At 40.4% G+C, this 22,779-nt stretch overlaps 1 protein-coding gene and 1 pseudogene across 6 annotated transcripts in view; both read right to left on the bottom strand.

Moving 5' to 3' along the window:
- The window catches only part of Lyn (LYN proto-oncogene, Src family tyrosine kinase), a 136,333-nt gene that overhangs the window by 96,695 nt on the left and 16,859 nt on the right, over positions 1–22,779 (bottom strand). The window lies entirely within an intron of this gene.
- LOC147824112 (transmembrane protein 126A pseudogene) overlaps positions 1,278–22,779 on the bottom strand; it is a 37,905-nt pseudogene continuing 16,403 nt past the window's right edge. The window contains exon 1 of the transcript XR_015442679.1: positions 1,278–22,779. This exon is cut by the window's right edge and continues 16,403 nt beyond it. The product of XR_015442679.1 is annotated as a transmembrane protein 126A pseudogene (transcript).

Genomic DNA, 22,779 nt, shown 5'->3' with positions numbered 1-22,779 from the left:
CTGCTCTTGTCACTATGGCTGGGAAGCAAAGAGCGAGCCAGGAGGCACCAAGGTTCCAACACCTCCCGCAGGGTCACACTCCTAGTGCACTAGTCCCCACCTCCAAAAGGCTCTGCCCCGTTCCAATAGCACTGCAGGCTGGTGACTAAGACCTAGGTCTTGAGGAGACACTTAGCCAGAGTACAGCAGGGCTCTTGCACTGTGTATCTGTGAATGTGAATACAACCATCTCAACTAGACTGTAAACTCCCTGGGGGCAAACACTGTGCAGGAAGAACCAAGTTGGACTCTATTTCCCCCCTTCCTAAAGCCCTTGGCCGCTTAAGGAAAAGAATGTTTTCGAGGTGGAGTTTCACCATGTAGCTCAGGCGGGCTTTCAGTTTGCAATAATCCTCCTGGTTCAGCTTTCTGGACACTGAGATTAGAGGCATAAGTCACAATGCCTGACTGGAAAATTATTATTTTTTTAAGTGGGAGATTTTCAGCCCAAATTCTCCAATCTGTAGAGAGTGGGGAGGATTCTCCTTGTATTCTAAAACACCTCTTTGTAGACCACCTCCACCACCAAAACAAAAATGGTGCAGCTATTCCGTTATAAAGTCATTTTGTAAATAAAAGAACTATTTATTGAATGAAAATCAACTTAGAAATCCCATGGTTAGCAACAGAATCTATTATTTTAATTAGCCATAATCTCTGGTCTGTGATAAATGATTAATAAATGCTAATTTCCAAAATTACTTTAGCTCCAGACATATCTGTACCATGAAAACAAACAAAATGCCCCCCATTTGCTAAAAATCCATGAGCATTCAAAGAATTTGGGCTGAAAAATCTCTCATTACAAAACAATAAATTTCCTTAAGTATCAGAGGGTGTTGGAAAAGGAGGAAATGGAGTCCAACCTGGTTCTTCCACTTATTAATAGACCATATAAACATCAACAAATCACTTAATTAAACTTTACTTTCTTTATCTATAAAATGAAGATATTACTCCTCTTTCAAGAGCTACTCTGAGGACTAAATGAAATAGCAGATGTTAGATGCTTCTCCCAAAGCAAGTAAACAGTGTTACTTTTCCATTTCCTTTTCTGCCCTAAAACAAAGAAAGCCAGATTATAGTGACGTTGTCATACTTAAGAGAAGAAAGTCTCTTATGACCTTTTACCCAAACAAAATCCCCAAATAAAATTTGCTAAGGAGGCTTCATGATTCTGCTAACAACTGCAGCTCTATAATTTTCACAGCAATCTGGATAATTCTGAATATGTTCCCCTCCCCATCTCTACCTCAACGCTAGCTCTCTATTTCACTGCCTGGAATATAAGTGGTCCAGATTTCAGATTTTCTCCATCTCACACTGGCTTCCCTCAATTAATCTGCTACATAGTTTTAGTCTATTCACAGCCTACATCACATTAGCAGGAAAATGTCTTCTGTACTTGCAGATGTTTCTTTTTCACTTGGCTTTCATATTTTTCTCTGATTTTGTCCCCAAATGAATAAAAAAAAAAAAGAAGTCAAGTTTTTATCCTCAAGTCAAGTTAAATTGAGGGAGAAAAGACAAAGCGTGAGAAGCCCAGGCAAAGCCCTGCAGCCCTCATTTCCCTCCTCCCAGCAGCCTGTGCCTCATACCTCAGCCCCAACCCGCGGTGCCCATGACCTCTTGGATGCCTCCCCGGCCAGCCTCAGGCTGAGCAGGAAGGGGACTTAGCCTCCTGAGAGGAAGATTAAGGTTTTTAATCAGCCCCAGGAGGAGGAAGTTACTCGTTCCCACGGGGCCTGAGTTTTTCTTTTTGCGGCTGTGTTTTCTCTTTTTGAAACCAGGAAGCCAAATTTGCCTAATGTTAAACCCAAAAGGATTACAGATTCTTTCTTTCTTGGGGGGGGGAGGAACTGTACCTTTACATAATGCATCTTGGTTCTTATTTTCCCCCATTCTTAGCCCTCCCTTCACGCCCTCCACCCTTCCCTATTTACAAAGACTTTATTTCCATTTTTTCCATTTCTCATCATTTTCCCTTTCCCTTCTTTCCTTTCCCCTGCCCCTCCCACAACCCCTACCCCTTTGGACCTTTTCTTCCTATTTTACATTAACAGATTCTTTCTTTAAGAACTCATAGCCTAGCCCTTCAAATTAAAATCAGTCTATTTCCAAACTGCTCGACAGAAGAGAGGATTTCTAGAATTCTAAGTGAAGCCTATTCTAGTCTATTCTTTTTTTTTCTCCCAGTGTGGGTACTAGGGATCAAATCCAGGCCCTTTGCTAAATATGTACTTTACTACTGAGCTGCCCTCCTCAGTCTGTTTCATTACTTTTATGAAAAGTACACTATTATCAGGTCATTTATATTTCTATACTTCCCACTCTTATCAAATTCCAACAATGCAAACATTACATTACATCTTAATTTTCTAAAAAGACAAAATCAAAACTTCACTTTCTCCTCCATCTTTCTTTTTCCTCTTTTAAATAAGCTGTTAGGTTCACGTTCCAACTTGCACGCATGTACACCTTTCATATTTCCCTTAATTAGCCTCAAGGCCCAGAAAGTTGTGCATTTCATGCAATAACTGAGATCTTCTTTCTCTCTGTCTTTCATCTCCCTTGGCAACACATACTAGCATCCAGCAGTTCTTGCTGTCAGAAACATCTGGCTGATATTTTGGCTGTGGAAGCCACCTCCTTGTTTTTTCCACTATTCACATGGAGAAGCCATACCACAGCCCTAACGTAACCCTTCATGGCCACCCATCTGGAGAAGTGGGTTAGAATCCTGGCAGAATTGGATACCCCAGTGTTGGTATTTGCCAAAGAACTATGGGCTGAGTTTGAATCTTAGTCTACTAGTTGACCCTGGGAAGTAACTTAATCCTCCAGCCTCAGGTGACTCATTTGGAAAATGAAGATACTACCCACCTGCCTTGCGAGATCCGAGTGAGGATCAGCTGAGAGAGTACACTCAGAGGACCTACCAAGCCCTCAATCTGGGCACATTCTGGGCAATATCACTTCTGTGTGGTGACTTACGAACACCATATCGTTCCTTAATAATCCTTCCTTGATCTGTCATTCTTAATTCACTTAAATACATTTTCAGCTGTACTGGTTCGAGCTGTCCTTTCTGTATTTTTTCCTATCAACACAAAAGGCTATGGTTCTTGGAACAACATGGGAATTTTGAAGATAAATTCACACGCCCTGGCTCCATCCCAGATGTATTATAGCAGAATTTCTGGAGGTTGGGCCTGAGCACTAATATTTTGAAATCTTCACAGACAAACTAGCAAATACAGAATTTTCCACAGTGAGAAGGACAATGAAGAAAATAAAAGCAGGGTAACAAGAGGGAGGGACAGACGGGGTGGACGGTCCGACGGGCTTATACAAGCACATGCTGCTCCCACCGAGGTCTCCATAGGCGGAGACAGCCAAGCCGCCTAGCCTATCTGGATCAGAGACAGAGAGTTAAGAGTAGCTGGACATGAGTTTCACAAGCTGCTGCTGCAGCTGCTACCTCCCCAGTCCCACTGGTTCCTTCCCGTCACACTCTCGCTTGGTCAGCTGTTCCTTTGGTTTTGTGCAATTTTGTGCACTTCCTTTGAATAATTTCCCCATAAACCCAAAGAAGTTTTACTGGTACCACATGTCATTTACTCACAATAGTCTTAGTTGTGTGGTCATATTTCAGACTGGAACTTCAACTCAAGAGACATGGAAGAGGAAAACCCAGGAGATATGGAGGAAAACAGCAGAGCTGCAGTGGCAGAATCTGTCTGCCACTACACGTCTCAAACACACCTGTAACTTCTTAGGGGCCTCCATCTTTGCCTCACTTGTAAAACAAGAACATCACACAAAATAGTCATCTCTTCCAGCTCAAATTCTATGCCCTCTAAATCTGGGAATAGTTTCACTTTTGAACATATTACAAGACAGTAGACACTAAGGACTAAATACCAGGACAGGCTGTTAGGTCTGTCACAACTCCCTGTTAATGGAGGACAGCCATGTGTGCAGATTCAGGGAATTCTTTTCTTCCTCCTTGCTCGTTTGTCATCACTCATGTGCACTATCCTTACTTTCTCCACTCCATCCACACAAGTTTGACAAAATGTTATTAGGGTATCCAAGATATAAAAATTTTGAAAGAGCAGTTTCAAAATAATTTTCCCTGACCTCAATCATCATTTACATTCTTAAAATCGATAGAAATCTATTACTATATTTTTCTATCTAATGTGACATCCATACACATACTATGTTAGTCCACTTTTCGTTACTGTAAGGAAATATTTAAGGCTGGCTAATTTTAAAAATAAAATGGAATGGCCAGAAGTGGTGGTATATATCTGTAATCCCAGCACTCAGGAGGCTAGGACAGGAGGACTGACCCAACTCGGAGGCCAGTGTGGGCTCTATATGTGAGTGCAAAGAGCCTGAATTAGATGTCTCAATAAATAAATAAATAAATAAATAAATAAATGGGCTTATTTTGATTTGAGAGGCCCAAGGTTGAGAGGCCATACCTGCCAATGGCCTTTTTGCTGTCAGAGTACCAAGGTGGAGCAGAGCAACATAGGCCAGGAGACAGGGAACACATCTGTGTGTGTCTATTCTGTGGTCTACTTCTCCTTACAAAGCCACCAGGATTCAATGAGAGGGCTTCCACCTGATAGTCTTATCTAATTCTAATCACCTTCCAAAGACCTGGCCTCTAAGCACTGTAGTTAAGTGTCCATCCTCTTAATACCTCCTAATGGACGTTAAATTTGAACATGTAAACACTTGGGGGACGCTCTCAAACCATATTCAACCCCTAGTACACACCCAACATAAAGAGCTACCTTAACCTTCCCAGACACATCCCTAGGTTGAGCTAGACAGAGGTCAGCTTGCTCCTCCCCAGTGGAGGGGTGCAGCAGCACTGTGCAACTCAGAACATGATGAGCGATTTATATTTTCCTTCACATCTGGCCCTCAGGAACCATGTCAGAGTCAGGATACCCATCTAGAACAATTGTCCCAGCCTCACAACCTTCAGGGCTGCCCTCAGATATAAATACAAATTCCCCTTGTGTCTGGGATCTACATTTGCACACACCCTTCCAGAGCGGAATCATGTTCTGAGACTAGGCACAGTCTTTCAGAATCACCCAATGTATAGAGCCTGGCAAAGTCCAGAAGGAGAACAAGGTGTTGCCTTTGAAACACTAGATCAAATTGATTGACATTAAGAGCACGTTAACACTGAACACATTCAATTTTCTTCCTCTCTACCCTCAAAAAACAATACAAAGTGTTTCTTTAAAACCAATAAAATACTTTTCTAGCTGATAATCAACTAAAAAATTTTTGTGAAGATTTAGTTTACAATTGGCCCAATCACTGAGATAATTTACCATAAAGTAGAATTATCAAGTTGACTTATTCAAAGTTCTACATTTTACCGAACCTAAGATACTACTGATTTTTACACTATTATTTTATGTACCATTTTACCAAAAAAAGAGAAAAAGAATGGCTACCTTTAAGATATTAAGATTCCACTAACTGTGAGTTCAGGGGTATTAAAATGCAAAAATATACATCTTAGACTTTGTGATGTGCACACTAAATGGTGCTTACTTAACATTCATTTCTTTATTCTAGGGATATAACAACTCTCTTTCTTTCTTTCTTTCTTTCCTTCCTTCTTTCTTATTTTTTTAAGAAAGGATCTTGCTAAGTTGTCCAGGCTGAGTCCAAACTGGGCAATTTAAGCAAGACTTTGAATCACTCCCTCTCCCCCCTCCACCACCACCAAAAAAAGAGGAGTCTGCAGAATGAAGCACAGGACAAAAGCCCTGTAATCAATCTCAAGGACTACAAAACAAAAAACAAAACAAACAAAATAGTATGTTTTATCCTTAAATGTCTCTTAAGGGGAGAAGGCAATACTGCTTCATATTCAGATGTTAATTGTTATTAAAGTAAGTTTTCATGGACTTGAGGAAGAAGTAGATCTTTTTGCCCATTTAATGGTGAAAGTGAATACTATGTGAAAAGCCTGACACAATAGCATATTAGGGTAAATATGTTAATGTCATCTGTGATCCAGGCTGAATTTGCTTTCCAACTCAAACACTTATTTGACACTATGTGCCTGGTACTATTAAGTACTTTACATGATTGTTTCATTCAATCCTTGTAATGACCCTTTTTCTAATGCTAATATTATCCCCATTTAACATATAAGGTTTACAGAGGGCAAGCTACTTTCCCAACATGACAGAGAAAGACAGCAATGAGACAGAGTTGGATGAGTGTTCTTGGGTAGATACCATTTGGTCTTCAGCAGGTATTGTAAAAATAAAAGTCCACACTGTGAATGGCAAAAGAGAAAACCTTCATGTATTAATATGTACAGGACTTCTTAGGGGACAGGGTGGGTGGGTAGAGCAGAAGACATAATCATGGGAATGAGACTGACAGGTTGCAGGAACAAGAAGGAATATATACATAATACATACGGTGCAAGTTGAGAGAAGAATTGGATAGATACAAACACCTGTGACAAAAATGCTAAAACTCCCCACCTAATGATTCAGAGAGGAACATGGAATCAAGATTCTGGAACTGGAAAAGACTTCAGCTAAACTAGCAAATTTACACTAGCAAATTAGCATCTCTTGGGAACAGGCTAGAAATGCAAATTCTTAGGCTCTGCCCCAGGAAGGCAGATTCTAGCTCCCTGAGAAGTAGACCAGCAGTCAGCTGTTGAGCAAAACCTCTGGGGAATTCTAAAACCTGCTTAAGTTTCAGTTCTGCTGGACCTCAGACAGTACTGCTGAGGTCCAGGAACATGGACAAGGTAAAGAGGGAAAAAAACAGAATTCCAGCTTTTAGGATCTCAGATAGTTCTTCATTGTTTAATTCTGAGTTGCCAGTATTATTTCCAAAGAATTAAAACTTGATAAAGTATATACAAAACAAACTATAGCTAACGTAATTAAAACCAGAGAGCAGAGGCTTGAGAGATGGAACTGAGTCATGTATGCTCACAAAACACCAGGCAAAGCAACACGAGATCTACAATTTGGATGGCAGATAGCATTCAACTCTAGGAGGCCAGAGATATGGGGCAGCTGGACACAGCATGATGGAAATGGAAATAAGACAGATTTTCAAAAGTAGGAGCAGATGACAGAGAACACTTGAATATGGAGTGCAACCAAAGTCATCAACCCATGGTTAATCTGATAAATACCATCAAATGTAACTTTTTTCATCTAATTGAGAAACTAGCTGTAATCTCCCAGTCTAACTGGATATGAGTCGATGGCCCTAACTCAAAGCAAGTGAAAGCCACGTGCAAGAGGTGGCTAAAAGCCACTTTCAAGTTTAGCTGACCCTGACTCCCATTTTAAACAAATCCATCAGAACTGTTCATCTTTTTTACTTTTATTTATTTGGAACTTGCCTCCACTGTTATCAGCAAAATGATCAAGGGGGCAGAGAGTCAAAAGAACAGCAGTTTCCTTGGTCTTTCTTATTTTACCAAGTAGGTCAATCTACAGAGTTTGTCCATAAGCAATGCTTTCTCACGTCTCGAAAGACAGCAAGGCTGGTGGAAATGAGCCACAAGGAACACAACCAGCATGGTGCTACTTCCTTCAGCATTTCCACCTGAATTCCTGGAATCAGAGGCCTTAGAGAAAAATCTCTGAGCTTAATCAAGCAAGTTACAGAGTACATGCAGACGGTGAAAGGGCTGTTATCTAACCAGGCCCAACACCCTGCAGGTGCCTCTCTGAGCTCTGCAGGAACCAGACACTTCTCATATTAGCAAATAAACATTCTCTCATTTTTTTTTCTTTCACTGTTGCTTTACTTTTTGTTTTGTTTTGGTTTTCTTTTTTGGTACCAGGGATTGAACTCGGGACCTTGCACTTGCGAGACAGGCGCCGGAACCACTGAGCTAAATTCCCGGCCCTTCGCTGTCGCTTTAAGGGAGCATTCACACCCTAAAGTATAGAGGTCATTTTAGCATACTTCTTTATTTTTTCTTTATTTAACTGACGTGTAACGACATGAAAATTTGGCCATGCATGGTGGCACACTCTTGTAATCCCAGCACTCTAGGAGGCTGAGGCAGGAGGGTTGCAAATTTAAGTTTAGCCTGGGCAACTTATTGAGACCCTGTCTCAAAAAGTAGAGGGCTAAGGGTATAGTTCAGTGCAAAGGCCCTGGGTTCAAAACCCCAGCACTGAAAGGGGGAAAGACATAAAAATGTATCTATTAATGGGATACTATGTGATATTTTAGTACATGTATGCATTGTGTAATGTTTAAATCAAGTTATATCCCCATGCCCCCAAATCTGCTCCTGGGTGCCAGTTCTACTCTCCAGCCACAGTCTTACCTCTGGATCCTACTATACCTAACCGGAGCTGCAGTGAAAACCCTCTGACCTGGCCTTCTTTTCCAGTTATCTTTCCAAAAGCAATGATTGCTTTATCTCTCCCATTTCCTCATGCCCATGCCCATTGCTCCTGCAATAGAGCTTCACAGGCAACTTCTCCACAATAACCTGTCTTCCAGCTCAGATGTAAGCTGCTCGCCTCATTCTGACCACTTAGTCTAGGGCAGCCACAGGGACAGCCAGTCTTCTTAACTTTCCAGAACTTCTGGCCTAGGCATCTGCTGGCTTCCCAGCAGAGTCTGCCCTGTAAGCAGCCTCTTTCTTGTTTTACATGACCTAGTTAACCTACAACATCCTCTGGGAAAAGTATTCTTAGCCTCCAGGCAACATCACACATTCCTCCTTTCATGTTCCTGCTTATTCTGAGTATAACATTTGTATCTTATTCCTCTTAGCATCTTTGGTCCCTTCGACACTGCCAAGTTCTTTAGAGGTACTCCATGCACCTTGCTGAATTATTTCATTAATAAAATATTTTTGTGCAATTACTTTTCCTCCAGTCCTTTAAAATTCCTCACAAATATCTTCAATAGTTGAAACTCAGGCAGGGGATTTAGCTCAGTGGTTCTGGCACCTTCCTCGAAAGCGCAAGTTCCAGAGTTTGATCCCCGGTACCCCCCCAAAAAACGATAGTTGAAACTCAACACTTACAACTTTAATCTTTTTCTTCAAGTCAAGGTTATCCAGATTTGCCAGTTCACACAAATGGCCATGGTCTTCATGAAAAGTACAGATTCTTGGGCCTTGTATTATTCAGTCCCCTAAACAAGACCATATCTGCCCCATCCGGGGGTGCAGGCATTTGCCTTTAGAGCAAACAATATAGGTAATTCTTTTTTTGTATACACACACACACACACACACATTTTATGCTGCTGAGGATGAAATCTAAGGCCACATACATGATAGGCGAGCACTCTACCACTGAGCTACAGCCCAAGCACCTAAAAGCAATTCTTCTATAGACTTGTTTTGAGCAACACACTGTTGCCTACTGATATGTGAGTACTCTGGGAGGAGAGAACCATATAAAATTTTATTAACTGTTTATACTTTAATGTGAATTATTTGGTAAAGTCTCTTGTTAAAAGACTTTTAATGGAGAGAGAGAGAAAAATAAATAAGTCATGGAATGTGGCCAGTTTTGATTTTTGCAAGACCTTTTCTGGATATGAGACTATATTGGATCTAAATGTAATCAAAATATTTATCTAATGAAGAGGCTTCCACAAGCAGATCTTCCACTAACTATATTACCTGACATATAATTTATGGTAAGTAGCATCAATTTTTCTAGCAGTTCAATGCTGGTAATACCAGATACAGATCTAATTAAGGGATTTCATTACTACATGAGAATAAAGTCAAGGTGAATAAAGAATTTACACAGAATTTAAGTGAAATTGTATTATTTGTGATCCATTTTTTAAAAGACTTGTCTAATTAACCAAGTCCAATATTATAGCTGTGCTTTATGCATACTTGTTTTTTCCTCATAATGGAAGAGTTACCTGTTTGGATTAAAACTTAAAAAAAACTTAAGTGTAGATAGGGCATGGTCTAATTTTAGTATTATATTTCATAAATACATAACTTTATAAATATGCAATTATAATTAGTGACTAAGACACTTTTGAGTCTAATTTCTCTCTTTACTTTGGCTGCCCACATAACCACTTCATTGCAAAAAGTTTTGTTTCCTTATGCCTACTAATGTACCCTTAAAGATACAGAGGAACCTGTTAGGTAATGAAATATACTTCCGTCTGATTCCTTTGAAGTACATTTATTTTTTCTTTCATTTCTCTCCTTCGTACAAGGAGCCTACGTGAGGTTTAAATGTTCATTTAGAAGGTAGCTTTCCCTGGGTACCTTGTGCTCTGAATTCTATCTCTGTCCCCTTAAATCAGACCTGTTTGCATCCTTATTCCATCTCCATAAAGGGTACCACTGATTCTGAGGGCTAAAACCTGGAACATACCCTTGGTTCTTTTTCTTGCTTCCTAAATCCAATTCATCAGCAAAGTCTTTCTATGGAAAATCCTCTTACAGCTTTTTTAGGATTTGGAATAAGATTTACCTTCTTTACCAAGGCCTTGGGACCTGTGGGGAGAGAGTGTGGAAAAGGTTGGCAAGGGCCCTGCCTGCCTATAACTTCTCTCGCACTCTGACCTCAGCAATAAAACTGTTCTTTCCTTTCTGCAGACACCCGCGCTTAGCCCTATTCAGGACCTTGCTGTTCTCTCTGCCTAGAACCTTCTCCTCCTCCTCCTTGTTGTCTACATCGTAGCTTGGACACCTCCTACTAGCCTAAAAGTAGTGACAGAGCTGTGTCTTTTGTTTGTCTTTGCATCTAAAGACAGTATCTCTAGAGAACAAAGAAGTGAATCTGGCATTTAATAAGTTTTTAATATCTATTTGCTAAAAAATGAGTTTCCTATCTATACAATACAACTCCCTTATATTCTAGGAATTCTTCCCCTTTGCATGCTCAAATTTTTAAAAATAAAAATACATTGACATCCCTAAAGAGTCATTCCTGCACCAAATTCAGACCTCTTTCCACCAAGTACTGACTGCACATTTCCACACGCTGCCTGTTGAGGCTACTGCCCCTTGAAGCTCAGAATCATTAAGAGTATCATGTCAGTCTACATACAGAAGTGATGGTTCATGTGATTGATTACTTGAGTGTTTCAGTGTGTTTTAACCTTGCAATTAAAAAAAATCTAATAAAAAGGCAAAAAATAAGATGGTGATATGAATGGTATAAAAAGCAGAAGTAGACATGCCCTACCGAGGTCCCCAGTGACGTGGAAGATGCCGAATCACCCCACTGCAGACAGGCAGGTCTCCCCATGCCCTACCAAGGTCCTGAGTCGCACAGAACACGCCGAATCAGCATGCTGCAGACAGGCAGGTCTGTACACGCCATACCAAGGTCCCGAGTCATGCGGAAGACGCCGAATCACCCTGCTGCAGACAGGCAGCCACCTGGTTCCACACTACAAAGACCCAGAGGACACCAGACCACCAGACCAAGGTACTGAGTCCTGCTGCTCCTGGCCCAGAGGTAGGGGCTTCTGAGCCGCCTTCTCACCACTTCTGGTCCAGAGGAAGGGGCTTCCCGGTCACCATCCCTCCTGCTGCTCCCAGCCCAGAGGAAAGGGCATTTGGGCCACCTTCTGTCCCACTGCTCCTGGCCCAGAGGAAGGGGCATCCGGGCCACCATCCCTCCCACCGCTCCCAGCCCAGAGGTAGGGGCTTCTGACCCACCATCCCACTGCTCCTGGTCCAGAGGAAGGGGCTTTCTGGCCACCATCCCTCCCACTGCTCCCAGCCCACAGGAAAGGGTTTTGGGTCACCATCCCTACCGCTGCTCCTCGCCCCTGTCCCACCTCTCCCAGGTCAGAGGAGCTAATCTGTGCAGGCGCTAACAGCCCCCTGCCCCAGTTGAAATGAGAAAACACATAAATGAGTCTCAAAACCAGACTTCCAGATCACCTACAGCAACCCCAAAGGGAAATGAGATAGAGCACTCTGATACTCAACCACCTGGACCCACTGAACTGGCAACCAAAGGGGATCTGGAAAAAATGAAATCAGAAATAATTGCTCAGATAACAGGAGAAATTGTGCCCCTACTGCAAGACATGATTAATAAATCTAGAGGGGAGCTCAGGAACATGATGGAATCCCAACATAAGAAACAAATGGAATCCATAAAACAGATGCAAATAGATTTCCAGGACATGAAAAACTCCATTGAAAGTCTACACAGCAGAATGAGCCAATGTGCGGACAGAATTTCAGATATAGAAGATAAGATTGCAATTAGTGACCAGGAAAAGAAAAATGGCTTCAAAATTATAAGGGAACATGAGAAATCAATCCAGCAGCTGCTAGATGATGCAAAGAAGAATAACATAAGACTGATTGGGCTCAATGAAGAAACAGGAGAGAGTGGAGATGACATAAAAAACTCTTCAGAGAAATAATGGCAGAAAACTTCCCAAGGAGGGGAAAAGAGCTTGACATACAGATAAGTGAGGCATATCGGACTCCAAATAGCCTTGACCAAAAAAAAATCTACACATAGGCATGTAATAGTTAAGATTCCAGAAACTCAACTGAAGAACAAAGTTCTCCAAGCAGTCAGAGAAAAGAAACAAATCACATAGAAAGGAAAGCCCATCAGAATCACAGCAGACTTCTCAACACAAACCATCAAGGCAAGAAGAGCTTGGAGTGACATATTTCAAGCCCTAAAAGAAAACAGCCTCCAACCCAGATTGATGTACCCTGCAAAACTACCTTTCAAAATGGATGGAGAAATAAGATACTTTCATGACAAAGAGCACCTTAGGAACTTCATGAATACAAAACCAGCACTCCAAAGAATTTTACACAATATCCTAGGGACAGACATTGAGGATCACAACCCCAGGAAGCAAAGCAGAATGAACCCATCTGGCATGACAAGAAATTAAATGTAAAGGGGGAGAACCCAACAAAAAGAAAAAGTCATGGCAATGACAAGTCAGTATGTTTCAGTTATAACCATCAATGTTAATGGTCTCAATTCACCAATCAAAAGAAATAGACTGGCAGAATGGGTCAAGAAGCAAAATCCAACAATATGCTGCATACAAGAAACACACTTAATTCAAAAGGAAACTCATAGACTGAAAGTTAAAGGGTGGAAAACAATACTGCATGCAACAGGGACCCAAAAAAAAGCAGGAGTAGCTATCCTCTTGGCAGATCAAGTAGATTTCAAACCAACACTGATTAAGAGAGATGAAGAAGGACACTACATCCTTGTAAAGGGAAGAATCCAAGAGGAAGAGATGACAATCATAAATATCTATGCACCAAACACTAGTGCACCCAACTATATAAAACAAATACTAAGGGACATGAAAAGTCATATATGCACTAATAAAACTGTAGCGGGGGACCTCAACACCCCACTGTCACAAACAGATAGATCAACTAGACTAAAACTAAGTAATGAAATACTAGAACTCAATCGAACTCTTGAACAAATGAACTTAACAGATGTTTACAGAGTGTTCCACCCCACAAAATCAGAATACACATTCTTCTCAGCTGCACATGGGTCATTCTCAAAAATAGACCACATACTCACACATAGAACATGTTTAAGTGAGTGCAAAGCAATTGAAGTTATCCCCTGTATATTATCAGATCATAGTGGGATGAAATTGGAGATCCATAGCAAAAGAAACTGAAAAAATTTCACAAACACGTGGAAATTGAACAACACACTTCTGAATAACCAATGGGTCACAGAGGAAATTAAAGAAGAAATCAGACAGTTCCTTCAATTAAATGACAATGACAATACAACATATCAGAATCTATGGGACACAGTGAAAGCAGTCTTATGAGGGAAATTCATAGCAGTGAATATGCATATTAGGAAAACAGAATGAGCCCAATTAAACAACCTGATGCTGAACCTCAAGCTTCTAGAAAAAGAAGAGCAGGACAATCCACAGCTCATACAAGGGAGGAAATTATAAAGATCAGAGCAGAAATCAACGCAATGGAGACTAAGAGAACAACACAAAAAGTCAATGAAGCCAAGAGTTGGTTCTTCGAAGGAATAAACAAAATTGATAAACCCTTAGCCAACCTTCTCAGAAAAAGGAAAGAAAAGGCCCAAATCCATGCAATGAGAAATGAAAAGGGTGAAATTACAACAGACCCAGCAGAAATCCAGAGGATCATCAATACGTACTTCCAGAACCTATATGCCAATAAGATGGACAACACAGAAGAAATGGACAGATTCCTAGATACATATGAATTACCAAAGTTGAATGAAGACCACCTAAAAATTCTGAACAACCCAATATCAACCAATGAAACTGAAAATGTAATTAAAAACTTACCAACTAAGAAAAGCCCAGGCCCTGATGGCTTCACTGCTGAATTCTACAAGACATTTAGAGAGGAACTGCTGCCACTACTGTTTAAACTCTTCAATGAAATTGAAAGGGAAGCAATACTCCCAAATTCATTCCTGGAAGCAAGCATCACCTTGATCCCCAAAGCAGAGAAAGACCCAACTGAAAAAGAGAACTATAGGCCAATCTCACTAATGAACATAGATGCAAAAATCCTTCATAGGATACTGGCAAACAGAATGCAGAAGATCATCAAGAAGATCATACACCCTGATCAAGTGGGATTCATCTCAGGGATACAGAGATGGTTCAACATATGCCAATCAATAAATGTAGTAAACTATATTAATAGAGCCAAGGACAAAAAACATACGAACGTCTCAATAGATGTAGAAAAAGCATTTCACAAAATCCAACATGCATTTATGATAAAAACCCTACAAAAAATTGAAATAGATGGCCTCTACCTCAAACTGATAGAAGCCATCTATGAAAAACCAACAGCCAATATCATACTAAATGGTCAAACACTGAAATCCTTCACACTAAAATCAGGAACAAGACAAGGATGTCCACTATCACCACTCTTGTTCAATATAGTTCTGGAAACATTAGCCACGGCAATTAGACAAGAGAAAGAAAAGGAGTAAAGATAGGTAATGAAGAAATCAAACTGTCATTATTTGCAGATGACATGATACTCTATCTAGAAGACCCCAAGAACTCCACCAAATGTCTTCTAGACTTAATAACCAAATTCAGTCAAGTAGCTGGTTACAAGGTCAACACACAAAAATCAATAGCTTTCCTCTACACCAATGACAGACTCACTGAGAGAGAAATAGGGCAAATAATTCCTTTCACAATAGCATCCAAAAACCTGAAATACCTAGGAATCATCCTAACGAAAGAAATCAAAGACCTCTTCTGAAAACTATGGCACTCTGAAAAGAGAAATTGAAGATGATATCAAAAATGGACAGACATCCCCTGCTCCTGGGTAGGAAGGATCTATATAGCGAAAATGGCCATACTTCCAAAACTGCTATATAGATTTAATGCAATTCCAATTGAGATCCCAGCAGCATACTTCATAGACCTTAGAAAACAATCCAAAAATTCATTTGGAAAAAGAAGAGACCAAGAATAGCAAGATCAATTCTAGGTAACAGAGACATGGCACGGGGTATCACAATCCCCAGCCTGCAACTATACTACAAAGCTACTGTGATAAAAACAGCATGGTACTGGCAAAGAAACAGACTTGAGGACCAGTGGAATAGATTAGAAGATGCAGAAACAATGCCAGACATACTCAGCCACCTCATCTTTGACAAAGGAGCCAAACACCTTCACTGGAGGAAATATAGCCTCTTTAATAAATGGTGCTGGAAAAATTGGGCTTCAACTTGCCAAAGATTAAAACTAGACCTGTATCTCTCACCATGTACTAAACTAAAATCAAAAGGGATTAAAGATCTAAATATTAAAATAGAAACTCTGAACCAGTTGGAACAGAGGTTAGGTAGAACCCTTGAAGACATCGGTGTAGGAAAAGATTTTATGAACAAAACCTCACTTGCCCGTGAACTAGCACAAACAATCAACAAATGGGATCTCTTCTTATTAAAAGGCTTCTGCACAGCAAGAGAAACCACCAGCAGTGTGAAGAGACAACCCACAATGTGGGAAAAAATCTTCACCTGCTCTTCCTCACACAAAGGTCTACTATCTCAAATCTATAAAGAACTTAAAAAAATCAGACCTCCCAAATTTAAAGACCCAGTCCAAAAATGGCCATCTGAAATGAACAGACATTTCTCAGACAAAGAAGTAGAAATAGCAAAGAAATACATGAAAAAATGTTCAACATCACTGGTCATTCGAGAGATGCAAATGAAAACAACGCTGAGCTTTCACTTCACTCCAGAAAGAATGGCTGCTATCATGAAATCAACCAATAACAAATGCTGGTTGGGCTGTGGGGAAAGAGGAACCCTGCTCCACTGCTGGTGGGAGTGTAGACTGGTGCAACCACTGTGGAAATCAGTATGGAGATACCTCAAAGAACTAGGACTGGAAGTCCCATTTGACCCCGCTATTCCACTGCTGGGGATCTTCCCCAAAGAATTCAAAGAATCATACCGCAGTGATATATGTGTACCCATGTTCATAGCAGCACAATTTGTAATAGCTAAAACTTGGAAACAGCCCAAATGCCCATCAACTGGAGACTGGATAAAGAAAATGTGGGTTTTTTTAATAAAATGGAGTACTACTCAGCCATAAAAAATGAGAAATTAGAGATATTTATAGCTAGGTGGATGCACATTGAGGCAATACTCTTAAGTGAAATAAATAGGACACGCATGAATAAATACCAAATAGTTTCTCTGGTGTGAGAAACTGAAAGTGTAAATAAGGAGTAAATGTATAATAGGTAATGTGAAATAGGAAGAAAAGGGGCAAAGGGGAAGGAAGTGGGAGGGGTAGGGGAAAGGATAGAAGGGAATGGGATTAATATGAGAAAATGGAAAAATAGGAACAAAATCTTTGTAAATAGGGAGGACTGGAGGGGTTGAAGGGAGGGCTGGGCAAGGGTGAACAATAAGAACCAAGAGAGACTATGTAAAGGTGCAAATTTCCAGTGATGAATGTCATTATATTGTATACCTAAAATGTACCAATGATTAGAATGAATAATCGATAATGTAAAATAGGAAGAAAAGGTCCAAAGGGGTAGGGGTGGTGGGAGGGGCAGGGAAAAGGAAAGAAGGGAAAGGAAAAATGCTGAGAAATGGAAAAAATGGAAATAAAGTCTTTGTAAATAGGGAAGGGTGGAGGGCGTGAAGGGAGGGCTAGGAATGGGGAAAAAATAAGAACCAAGATGCATTATGTAAAGGTACAATTCCCAATGAGAAATGTAATTGTGTTGTATACCTACAATGTACCAATAAAAGAATTTAATAATAAAAAAAAAAAGCAGAAGTACCATGAACCTAACTCAACTGCAACAAGATGAAAATCTCAATGTAGGCTAAAAGCAGATGCTCCTTAGCCTTAAGCAGAGCATTCTTTCTGAGTTAGGTGATAGCTTTATTGGGAAGATAATACATAAAAATAAAGGCAAAAGATTAAACATTGGACATATCCTGAAAATCATGTCTTAGTGAGAACCTGCCATTGTAATGGTATGAACAACTTATCTACCAAGGAGTGGTCCTCCTCATCACATGTAAGTCAGGCTTAGGAGAAGTGTTGGCCTGGGATCACCAGAGTACAGAAGAGGAAAAGAATTGTAGCTCAGGAACAAGCTTCCTAGAGAGATGCTCTTCCCCCTCAGTCAGTTGATATGGGGTTTATATCATTCCATTTCTTTTTAAACAAAGCCCTTTCACATCGTCTTTCACAATCAATCCTGATTTTATCCTGACAAGGAATTCTAACAGGTGGCAAAAGAGCCAATCAGATAACATCACAGGGCAACCTCATCATCTCAGCCTCTGCCTAACCAAGTACCCCATCTCTGAGCATATCTGATGACTGCTCATGTGAGACAGAGAGAGAGAGAGAGAGAGAGAGAGAGAGAGAGAGAGAGAGAGAGATGATGGAAGGCCCTGCACTTCACAATTGCCCAGTGCTCCCTCTTTTCTCACTCCTGGGCTGCTTATCAGAAATTGAGAAGGAGCAAGTCCAGAACTGATGGAGCTATGTCCTAGGGAGAGGAGAGTCCAGGCCTGAATGGGAAGTCCCCAGAGTGACAGAAGCTCTGTGTTCTCCCACACAGTCTCTAACACAGCCAGGCAGTGCTGGGTAATGAGTGTTTTGGGTAATGAGGCTGTCCCAACAGGAACACATCCCTAAGTGTGCAGGGACAATGGGAAAGAAGTGCTCCCACCACAGAGACTGTCCACCCTCCCAGTCTGTGCTCCTGTGGTCGCCTCTTGACCTAGGTAGTGTGTCTGGACACACAGCAGTGCTCCAGGACACTGGACATTCCAATGGGAACCGACAAAGTATTAACAGGGCCACTTTAGTTCACTGATCTGCGTGTTTTCTTACAACAGCCTAGAGATTCCTGTGATGGCTCAATCTAGTGATATGCTTCTCAACCTTGGTTTACGAACAGAATCATGGGGAGAACTCTACAAAGTACTAATGCTGGTCCCCCCCAATTCTCACTGCATTGGTAAGGGGAGGTTAAAATGCTCCTGGTTGATTTTAATAAGCAGCAAAGATTGAGAACCACTAGAAAAACCCCTACCCTCAGCCTTACCAGCTCTTCAAAAAGAATAAAATACACAGTCCAATAGGGTAAGGAGCCTTACCAGACCCTGACCTGCACATCAGAACTGAAATCATAGCAACAGGAAAAATGGATCATTTAACTTCAGGCACCTTGCTGGGTAATTGTCACAGTACTGATCCCATGTGGCACTACAATTTTATGACCTATTCAAGAGTAGAGCCTGGGCTTTGTCCATGGCCAGCCTACCCCCTTCTCTGAACTTGAAAAGGAAAAAAATATCTGAAAAAATGATTTTTGATAAATGAAGCCCACAGCTGTAAATGCATTTACTGGTGTTCAGTAGAGCTCAGTAAAGTTGAATTTCATATCATATTCTCTAAACTTTACTTTTTTTTTTTTTTGGTACCCAGGATTAAACTCGGGACTTTGCGCTTGCAAGGCAGGTGGAGGAACCAGTGAGCTAAATCCCTGGCTCAAACTTCACTTTTGTTCTGTAAATCAGACAGCAAAAAGGGAGATGTATTTAGCCCTGAATTCAGCTGTACTATAGGAATAAAGAAAATGGTAATATTTACCAAGTATTAGCTTCCAGGTATATTTGACATAGCTCAGAGTACTTACCTGGTTCTTCTATCATTGTCCCTTTTTTAGGACTCATTTTATATCGTTGTAATAACCAGTTCTCAAAGAACAAATATTTTTAGTATTGGTAAGACAATACTACTTCATATTTCAAAACTCAAGACCAAGATTATAGTCTCAATTACTTGAGAGGCTGAGGTTGGACGCCTGCTTGAGTCCAGAAGTTCAAAGCCACCCTGGGCAATATAGCGAGATCCCATCTCTTAAAAAATAAATAAGTAAAATAAAATGTCAAGGTCTACATAAGGATAAAACACTTTAACTGCTACATAAAGAAATAATAGGTTAACCCTAAATAGATGATAAGAAATTATCTATTCAATGGGACAGTCTCCATCAAACACAAGTATTCAGACTAGACTATGGAAACAAAAGTAAAACGTGTTTACAGCCAAGAACAGCTTTGGAGGAAATAATGTATTCCCTGACCTTTTTTACGTGTTCATTTGTTTGATTTTGTTTTTAGAGAGAGGGTCTCCCTTGGTAGTCCAAGCTGGAATTGAATTTGCTATCGGGTCCACGCTGCCCTCAAACTTGCCCTCCTCCTGTTCCAGGCTCCCAAGTGCTGGGATTGCAGGTGCAATTTAGAGGAGAAGGTCATGCCCCATAGGGCTTCATACAGGTACCTTAATAATTTCCCACTAGCACACTCTCTCCCCTCTCTCTCTCTCTCTCTCTCTCTCTCTCTCTCTCTCTCTCATACTGAGTATTAAATTAAACTCAGAGCTTTCACTCTAAACTTCAACCCCAGCTCTTTTTATTTTTTATTTTTTAAAATTTTGAGACAGGGTCTTGCTAGATTCCTCAGGTGGAAGTCAAATTTGAGATCATTCTGCCTCAGCCTCCCTCAGTACTGGGATTAAAGGCATGGGCTCTCTCTGTTCTTTTGAATACCTTAAATAAACACTTCCAAGAAGGGATCCACTTGTCTGTCTACCCTATTATAACAACCTCCTTTTGGAATAAGTACAATGGTAACAATTTTTAAAATAATGATACATCAGCACAGATTCACTTGGCTTCTTGAACATCAGATTCTCTCCCGTGTTTGATCAGGCACAAATCCACTTCTATCCTGGAGTAGTATATTAACTCTACTCACAGTCTGAAGGCCACTTTGGCTTAGTTTCTTCTCATCTGTTTGCTTTTGATTGATCAAGCTGGGGGGTACAACGTGATAGTGGCTCAGCACACTGTTCAGCTGTGACTCCTCTCTTCTCTCTAGCCCTGCTGGGGAGAGATCTGAAGAGAGTGGTCTAGGATGAAGTGGTGATGACAACCCGAGTTCTTACAGACCCAGCACTGGATCCTCACTGAGCGTCAACCGTGCTTACTCCCATGTTCCTTCTGAATCAGCACTAAAAATATCAATACAAGAAACCCCCCAGGTCTATTCCCAGTCCCACAGACAATAAGAGCAAAGCTCTACCTCTACCCAATATCAAGACTTAAATCATTATATTTGGGGATTATTAAGTCCAGAAAAATTACTAGAAGTGGTTCCAGTTATGCTACAGGTATACAAAAAAAGAACTGTCCATATGAGTTTAAGAGCAAGTACAAGGCCAGGTGTTAAGATTAAACAGCTTGATTAAACAATTCCTTTCATAGTCAAGTCACTGTCAAAAATACTTCTGTTTATACTGGCTTCAGTGAGACAGACAATCGGGGTCTTACTTAAGGACTCATATGACACCCTCAGCAATGAAAAGAAGTAAAAGAATCTGCACACATTCTCCTTTTTAAAAGTCATAAAAACTTATTCTATTCAGAGAGCTATCACTGAAGAATGCAGCTATTCCCATAGAAAGTGTTGCAAATATCCTACAAGAGATATTCACCCACAGAGTGTCCAAGTGTTGAGCAAACACTCAGGCCATAGAGTTTGAATCACATTCCAGGGAATAAAGTGGTTTTGCTCAAGCACTGTAGACACATTGCCACAAACGCCACAGAGAAACTCAAAGGGGAATGAGCTATGGTAACTCACTAGATCCACATAGCTTTCCTTTTGCTATTAGTAATTTATTAACTAAAGCCTTAACAACTTTTCAAAGTCCAAGGCTTTGTAGCAACATTTTATGATAAAAAGTTATAAGAATATGAGATATCAAAGAGTGACTGTGCAATGGGGAGAAAGCACAAGGTAGGTAAGTATTCAGCAGAAGAAAAGTGTGAGATATATACTAAAGAAAAGTTCTAATGTAATCATGATTAAGTCCTAGCTATACAACCAATTCTTTGCTTTGTCAGAAAAAGAAAATTATTTGTTCTCAACAAATGGGGACAACTATAATAGATATAAAGAGAGTCATCAGCTGAAGTTAACGGAAATGATGGCTTCATACTGATCATGACTTAAACTTTTTTTTTCTTTTTTTTTTTTTTTGGTACTGGGGATTGAACTTGGAACCTTGCAGTTGCGAGGCAGGTGGCGGAACCACTGAGCTAAATCCCTGGCCCATGAAATTCTTGATTCAGTGCTTAAATGTTCAGTGCATTTTCAATAAATTTTTTGGTTTTTTAGGCCATGGTCATAGCAAAACTTGCACCAAGTTGGGAGAACTACGGGGTGTCTTGCTTTGGCTGTTCTGCATGGTTTGCAGCCTCTGACCTTTTGTTTTCCAGTCAGAGCAGAGTGGCTGAACCTTAGATTTGTAGTCAGACTTCATAGGTTCAAGTACCAGATCTGCCTCATATGACAACATGATAGTAGGCAAGTGAACTGACTTTTACTTATCTAAAAAAAACAGATAATCGTTCATGTTTCAGAAGGTCATTGTGAGGATGAAATCAATCAAAACTTGCAAGAGCTTAGAATAATGAATGAACAGTATATGGTCAATAAATATTCACTGCATCATTTTTATTCATCTCTCAAAGTCAACTCGATAAACTGTCAAAGACATTACTTTCCACATATTATAATCATGCCTTCTTAAAAAATAATCTCAAAGTTATGTTGTTTAAGAATCAGGCTGACTTGTGTTCCATTTAGTATTTAGTAACAACTAAACAAGCAAATTATTATCTCTGAGGCTTAGATTCATTAGCCAACAACAAGACTGTCAATAATACACCTTCTAAGGAATTGATCACCTAAAAGAGGATGTGTATTCAATAAATGTTTGCTATTTTATTGTATTTTTGTGAAAGCTAATTATTACATGATATGAAAGTTGTGTTAGTTACTTTCCTCTCATTGCTGAGAGAAAATACCTGACACCCAAAGTTAGAGGGGAAGAGATTTATTTAGCTCACAGTTCATAGAGATTTCAGTCCATAATCGGCTGGCTCCAAGGCAGGGAAGGCAAACAGGCATCACATAGGAGAAACAACACAGCCTGCACAAGCTAGCAAAGGCAACCAGGGGCAGCATCTTTCTGCTCCTTTTATCTTATTCAGACTACTGGGATTAGGGTGGTGCCAAACCAATCACTCAAGTATGGTGATTTAGTAATCACACAACCTTAACCCCAGCATCA

Source organism: Heterocephalus glaber, unplaced genomic scaffold, assembly GCF_053883595.1.
Source record: "Heterocephalus glaber isolate CG9 unplaced genomic scaffold, H.glaber_assembly_v1.0 deba00001553, whole genome shotgun sequence".
In the NCBI taxonomy this organism is placed as follows: Eukaryota; Metazoa; Chordata; class Mammalia; order Rodentia; family Bathyergidae; genus Heterocephalus; species Heterocephalus glaber.
Note: the sequence above shows the minus strand (reverse complement) of the source record. Positions and strands in the feature narration are given on the sequence as shown.